General features: G+C 40.7%; 1 non-coding gene across 1 annotated transcript; it reads right to left on the reverse strand.

Moving 5' to 3' along the window:
- Positions 1-466: 466 nt before the first annotated feature.
- Positions 467-573, reverse strand: LOC133308919 (small nucleolar RNA R71). The gene has a single exon (XR_009751236.1). It is a non-coding gene; the product is annotated as a small nucleolar RNA R71 (small nucleolar RNA).
- Between the last annotated feature and the right edge of the window lie 6,983 nt (positions 574-7,556).

Raw genomic sequence — 7,556 nt, forward strand, 5'->3', positions numbered from 1 at the left:
CCCTGAACCAGAACGTACACTTCATAGAAGAAGAAGAAACCTCAGTGAAGAAATCCTTGAAAACATGGTTGATCATAATAATAATGAAGAGGTTCCTCCTGAACAAAACTTCAGAACTTTGGCTGCTCCTTTCAGGAACAGACCAAACAGGGGAGTAATCCTCCCTCCTGTAGCACCAAATTTTGAACTAAAACCTATCATGTTTCACATGATTAGGGAAGCATGGGTCTTCAATGGACTCCCTGCAGAAGATCCGTACACACACCTCACAACATTCCAAGATATCTGTGATAATTTTAAAGCTGAGGATGTGACAGAGGAAAGCATGAGAATGAGGTTGTTCCCTCACTCCTTGGGCTTAAAGGCAAAAACATGGATGAAAACTCTCACCCCTGGGTCAATCCACACATGGGAGGAGCTCTCTAACAAGTTCATAGAGAGGTTTCTCCCAATGTCTCGACAAGCTGATGTTAGGGAAAAAATCTCTAACTTCAGAATGTTTTATGGAGAAAATCTCTATGAAGCATGGGAGAGATATAAGGACATCATCAGGAAATGTCCAAACCATGGGGTAGAGAGTTGAGGAGTGTTACAATCTTTCTATAAGGGACTTGACCATACTTCTCAATCTCACTTAGATTTTGCTGCATGAGGATATTTCTTTACAGGGACACTTGAATCCAGGTATGAAATCATAGAAGGAACTGCTGAATGATGTCTCCAATGGCCAATAGACAGGGTGAGCCCAGTAAGGAAGCCATGCATGCTAGAACTGGATAAACAAACCACCATGGAAGCCCAGCTGGCATCACTCATGAATGAAGTGAAGAGCCTGAAAGCTTACCAATCAGTACCAAGGATGGAAGTCTTACAACTCACAGCAGCTGAGACAGAACTATGCACAGCCTGTGGTGACCTTCATGACTCAACAGACTGTCCATCCACTGCATTGGTGTGTTATGCAGAAAATTTTGGCAACAGGAACTTCACCAGAGACAATCAACAAGCAGGACGCAATACAAATTCAAGCCCTAGAGGAACTATCATTAAGGATCAGAACCACAACACCCAATGGAGGCCACCCATTAACCAAAGACCATTCAACAATCAGCAGCAGTATCAGCAAGGCAGCAACAGTGAAACATTTGAACAAAGGAGAAACAACTACGTTTCGTTCCACATAGAGGACCAACGCATCAACACCCTGGAAAATTATGTCAAGGAATATGTCACCAGGATTGATGCAGTGGTCAGGAACATTGAGTCATATCTGGGACAGATTGTTGCCAATCTCCAAACCAGAACACCAGGATCACTATCAAGGAATACTGACGTTCCCTCAACAACTGCACCAAAAGAAGCACTTACTTCCCCCTCAAAGCAAATCAAAGCTGTCACCTTAAGAAGTGGAAAAGCCACTGCTCCACCGACAACTCTGCTGAAAGAGAAGGAACAAACTAAAACAACCGAAGCAGCTCCAGAAGCGCAACAACAGCAATCAATCACAAGTGAGCAGGACCCAGAACCTGAAAAAAAATTTGAAGCCAATAAAGACCAGTGGACAGAAGTCAACCAATCAGCCCAACTCAAAGCAGACAAATACCAGCGAAAATTCCGTTCCCACAGAGAACAAGAAAGAAATAGGAAGATAAGCAGTTTGGTAAGTTCCTGGACATTCTAAAACAACTTCACATCAACATCCCTCTGGTGGACGCACTAGAACAAATGCCCAGGTACGTAAAATTCATGAAAGATGTTCTCTCAAAGAAAAGAGGGATAACGAAATATGAGACTGTAAAAATGACACAAGAAAGCTGCCAGTATTTGGGTAGACTCCCACCTAAGCTTCAAGATCCAGGAAGCTTCACCATTCCCTGCATTATAGGAAACACGTACCAAGGGAAAGCCTTGTGCGATTTAGGGGCCAGCATCAATCTCATGCCTCTATCTGTCTTCAGACAATTATCCACTGGACCAGCTGAACCAACCACGGTAACCTTACAAATGGCAGACAAGTCCATTGTCAAACCAGAAGGGAAGATTGAAGATCTGCTAGTCAAAGTGGACAAATTCATCTTGCCCGCTGATTTCATCATCTTGGATTATGAAGCTGATATCGACGTCCCCATCATTCTGGGTAGACCGTTCCTAGCAACCGGAGGAGCAGTCATCAATGTACAAAAAGGGGAATTAACCATGAAAGTACATGATGATGAAATCAAATTCAACGTCGTTAAGGCAATGAAGTTCCAGGATGAAGGTGAAGATTTGGAAGAATGTTCTGCCCTCACTATGTTAGATAACTAGCTCAGCAAAAAAACAGAAGGGGAAGGATATGAGGAAGAAGAAGAAGGTCCACAACAGGAGGAACAAAGTTGCTATCTGCAAGAAAGAAGGCCTGAACCTTTGATAAGAACTGAAAAAGAAAAACAACTCAAAAGACCTTCCTCAGAAAAACCTCCTGATCTAGAACTGAAGCCTCTTCCCCAACACTTAAAGTATGCGTATTTGGGGAACGGCATCACCCTTCCTGTGATCATTTCTTCATTTCTCAACCAGGAACAAGAAGAACTGTTGCTTGCCAAACTCAAGAAGTACCAAGAAGCCATTGGTTGGACAATAAATGATCTCAAAGGTATCAGTCCCTCATTCTGTATGCATAAAATATTATTGATTGATCCTAACAGCTTTTTATTATAACACCAAAGAAGATTGAACTCTATAATGAAAGAAGTGGTAAGAAAAGAAGTCATCAAATGGCTGGATGCAGGGATCATATACCCAATATCTGACAGCAGCTGGGTAAGTCCAGTCCAATGCGTTCCCAAAAAGGGAGGCATAACAGTGGAGAAAAATGAAAAGAATGAGCTAATACCTGTAAGAAAAGTTACAGGATGGCGAATTTGCCAAGACTACAGAAAGCTCAACAATGCCACCAAGAAGGACCACTTCCCTCTCCCTTTTATAGATCAGATGTTAGATCACCTACCAGGGAACGAATACTTCTGCTTTCTTGATGGATATTCGGGGTATAATCAGATTGCTCTGGCACCGGAAGATCAACATAAAACCACCTTCACTTGCCCATATGGAACGTTCGCCTTCAGAAGGATGCCCTTCGGGTTATGTAATGCACCAGCAACGTTCCAGAGGTGTATGTTCTCAACCTTTTCCGATCTAATAGGTGAAGGAGTAGAAGTCTTATGGATGATTTCTCAGTACTGGAAACGTCATATGATCACTGCTTGGATAACTTAGAAGAAGTCCTTCAAAGATGTCTGTCCTCTAATCTAGTGCTTAATTGGGAAAAATGCCACTTCATGGTGAGAGAAGGAATAGTCCTGGGACATAAGATTTACAAAGAAGGACTAGAAGTGGATCAAGCCAAAGTAGAAGCCATAGCAAAAATGCCACCACCCGTGAATGTAAAAACTCTGAGATCTTTTCTTGGACATGCAGGCTTCTACAGAAGGTTTGTTAAAGATTTTTCCAAAATAGCTAGACCTTTGTGCCATTTGTTAGAAAAAGATATGAAATTTGAGTTTAACTCTGATTGCTTGAAAGCTTTTGAATCCTTGAAAAACAAGATCATTACCACGCCTGTCATCCAACCTCCAGACTGGAACTTACCCTTTGAACTAATGTGCGATGCAAGTGATCATGCTATTGGGGTAGTTCTGGGCCAGAGGAAGGACAAACTCTTTCGTAGCATATACTATGCCAGTAAGACTTTGAATGAAGCTCAGGTGAATTACACAGTCACTGAAAAAGCGCTGTTAGCTGTAGTATATGCCTGCGAAAAATTCAGGCCTTACATTTTAGGATCAAAAGTTACTGTCCATACTGACCATGCAGCTCTCAAGTATCTTTTCTCAAAAAACGAAGCAAAACCAAGATTGATAAGATGGATCCTACTGCTACAAGAATTCAATCTGGAGATCAAAGAAAGGAAAGGATGTGAAAATCAAATTGCAGATCACCTGTCCAGATTAGAACACATTGAAGTGGGGCTGCCAATCAAGGAGACGTTCCCTGACGAACAATTATTTGTCATTATCACGTAGAAACAAACGTTCCTTGGTTTGCTGATATAGCCAATTTTCTTGCAGCAGGATTAGAACCTTACGAGGCAAATAAAATGCAGAAGAAAAAATTCTTTCATGATTGCAGGAACTATCTCTGGGATGAACCACTGTTGTTCAAAAGATGTGCGGATCAAATGATAAGAAGATGCATTCCAGAAGAAGAACAGTCGCAAATCCTTCTGCACTGCCATTTGTCCCTGTATGGAGGACATCTAGGTGGAATCAGGACTGCCTCCAAGGTTCTTCAATCAGGTTTTTTCTGGCCCTCCCTCTTTAAAGATGCACTTCAATATGCAAAAAATTATGATAAATGTCAAAGGGGGGGTAACCTAACTAGAAAAAATGAAATGCCCCTCAATCCAATCCTAGAAGTTGAATTATTTGATGTTTAGGGCATTGATTTCATGGGGCCTTTCCCTCCGTCTTGTGGGAATAGATTCATATTAATGACGGTAGATTATGTAATTAAGTGGGTAGAGGCAGTTGCTTTACCCACTAACGATGCTAAGGTGGTCATAAAATTTCTAAAGAAGAACATTTTAACCAGATATGGGACCCCACGTTGTCTCATCAGCGATGGTGGGAAACATTTCATCAACCGCCAACTTGAGAGGTTGTTGGAGAAATATGGAGTCAGACACAAGGTTGCAACTCCATATCATCCGTAAACCAGTGGTCTCATTGAAGTCTCTAACCGAGAGGTTAAGAGAATTTTAGAGAAGGTAGTCAATCCTTCTTGAAAAGACTGGTCCCTCAAATTAGATGAAGCACTATGGGCTTACAGAACTGCATATAGAACACCCCTAGGATGTTCTCCATACAGACTGATATTTGGCAAAGCATGCCACATTCCCCTTGAGCTGGAACACAAGGCATACTGGGCTGTTCATGCCCTTAATATGGATGAAAAGGCAACAGGAGAAAAGAGACTACTACAAATTGAAGAATTAGAGGAATTCAGAGGGAACACATATGAAAATCATAAATTATACAAAGAGAAGATGAAGAAGTGGCATGATAAAAGGATCAGAAACAGAGATCTCAAAATTGGTCAGAAAGTACTGCTCTTCAATTCCAGACTCAGACTGTTCCCAGGTAAACTCAAATCAAGATGGACCGGGCCATATCAAATTGTAAATGATGCAGGAAATTAGGCTTTTGAAATCCAAGGCTCAGAACATGGCCGTTCCTTCAAAGTGAATGGGCATAGGTTGGAACTATACAATGATGAGACCTTTGAGGAAAAGAGGAAAGTATCCCTCTTTCTGAAACCACTTGAGAAGTAAGTACCCTGTCTAGCTAAAGACATTAAACTAAATGCTGACTGGGAGGCAACCCAGTAAATACATTTGCTCTCTGACAAAGAGCAAAGTTTTGGGGTGGTTACTGTTAACCACATAGCTCCCAAAAAGGAGGGAACGTCTGATGTTCCACTCCAAAAAGTCCAAATAAAATACGTTCCGTTCTAGGAACGTAGTTTTGGGGTGGTCACTGACCACACAATTCCAAAAAAAAAAGGAGGGGGGGAAACCCTCATATTTATCTTAGCTTAGTTTATTTTCTGTACTGTTTATTTTAATTTCTTTTGTTTTCTTCTTTCCATTCCCTTGTAATTAATCTTTTTGCAAATGAAAAAGACTTTTTGATCAAACTGTTTGGTACATACATACATTTCAGTTGTAGTATTCAGATTGCCCAATTTTTTTGATTAATCAACATACTTGAAACACAAAGTCACTGACTAATCATGCTTGTTCTTTCTCTGAGTACTTGAAATAGAAACATTGCAGGGAATTTAATCCTCAGATTTTTGAAAGAAGCTGATCTGTGCGAACTCAAACTGGTGAGGAACGGAAAAAGACCAAACACCCACTTCTGAGAGCGTTCCTGAGGTGTAACCACAATGAAACTTCTCAACTTGCCTTGATGCTGTATGTAAGAACATGCATCGTTAATTAAGGAATTTAATTAATATATTATGAGAAAATAGGAAATGATTCCATAATTGACCCTAATAATTATTATGAGGCTCTAATAATTATAGTAAGTGAGTAAGAATGTTGAAAGTCGCTTTTCGGAAGAAAAGTCCAGATACCGGTTCTGCTAGTCGGTATAAATGCGTACCGAAAGAGTATCCCGGAAAATTATAATAAGTGCATGATAATTACTAGAATAATATGTAGGACTTGGAAAACGAGTTTCAAGTCAATATAACGAGAATTGGTGCCGAAAACTGGTACTGGCTATAAAAAGCGCGTACCAGAAAGGTGCTCCGAAAATTATAAGAAAAATATGATAATTCTTGTAAAGTTGAGTAGGTTAAGAATCCAAAGTTTGAGATTAAAATGCTAAGCGTAGCAATTAAAGCTAATACTGTGTGTTAGTGACTTAACCGCCTATATATAGTGCTTGGCACTAAACCATAGGCTGATTCTTCAGCCACTCTACGTGTAACTTGGAGGCCAGCTGCTGCCACCACCTTCCCTTAGCCTCCCACGCTTGTTTTGTGCAAAGTCTTCATCTTTTCTTATTTGTTTCACCATCTAAATACTTGGTTGAGTGTGTGTGAGCTTTGTGAAGAGGGTGAGTGCTCCATTCTGAGTTGTGGTTGTTGTTAGTGAGGTGTTGAGGGGCTGAGTTGGTGTTCCTTTGGTGAGAGCTCTTGTTATTGGCTTGTGAGCTTCGAAGTGTCAACCTTTAGTGAGAAAGAACTAGCTTGTGTTGTCATTTTCGTGTGCCTTGAAGGTCAGACCTGTAGAGGCAGTGTGGTGAGCTCCAAGAGCCATTGTTGCTCTGTTTTAAGCTTTGGTAAGTGTCACCAACCTTGATATTGTGTTTTGATGTTTAAAAGATGTGTCTTGGTATGTTTAATGAGTTAAACAAGTAACCAACTGTCATATGAACCTCAATGAACCTTAAGATGCATGTTTAAGCTTCTGGAAGTGTTAAAAATGGAATCTTGGAAGGATATCTTCGCGAAATGCAGAAACTGCATTCTGTCGTGAAATATCCGGATATTTTCCCGTGGAATATCCGGATATTGATATCTAGATATGGGGATCTGGATATCCAGATATTGATATCCGGATATTGCCTGTGAGATATTCGGATATTGCATATCCGGATATGTCCCCGAGGAATATCCGGATATTCTGGGTTTGCGAGAAACTGTAGCGTATTGTTCACCCAGAATTGATCTATGGGTGTGTGGACCCTAGTTTGAGGAACTTGAACTTCTGTAATTAATTAATGTAAGTCAGAATCATGTGATTAAGGGCTTATGGCTTGTGTGAAGCCTTAAGACGTAAAACGTAATGGAAAGACGTTGTCTTAATATTGTATGCTTGCGGTGCATGTTTATTGATATATTATTGGTCCATTACAGATTGTGAATCTGCTGTGTTTGGACTTTGAGCTGTGGACTCTTGGCTTTGGGTGTTAGCTTGCAAGGTAAGCTTTCGTGTCCTCGGC

This window comes from Gastrolobium bilobum, unplaced genomic scaffold (genome assembly GCF_033153095.1).
Source record: "Gastrolobium bilobum isolate Gb01-03AN ecotype WA unplaced genomic scaffold, APGP_CSIRO_Gbil_v1 utg8716, whole genome shotgun sequence".
Taxonomy (NCBI): domain Eukaryota; kingdom Viridiplantae; phylum Streptophyta; class Magnoliopsida; order Fabales; family Fabaceae; genus Gastrolobium; species Gastrolobium bilobum.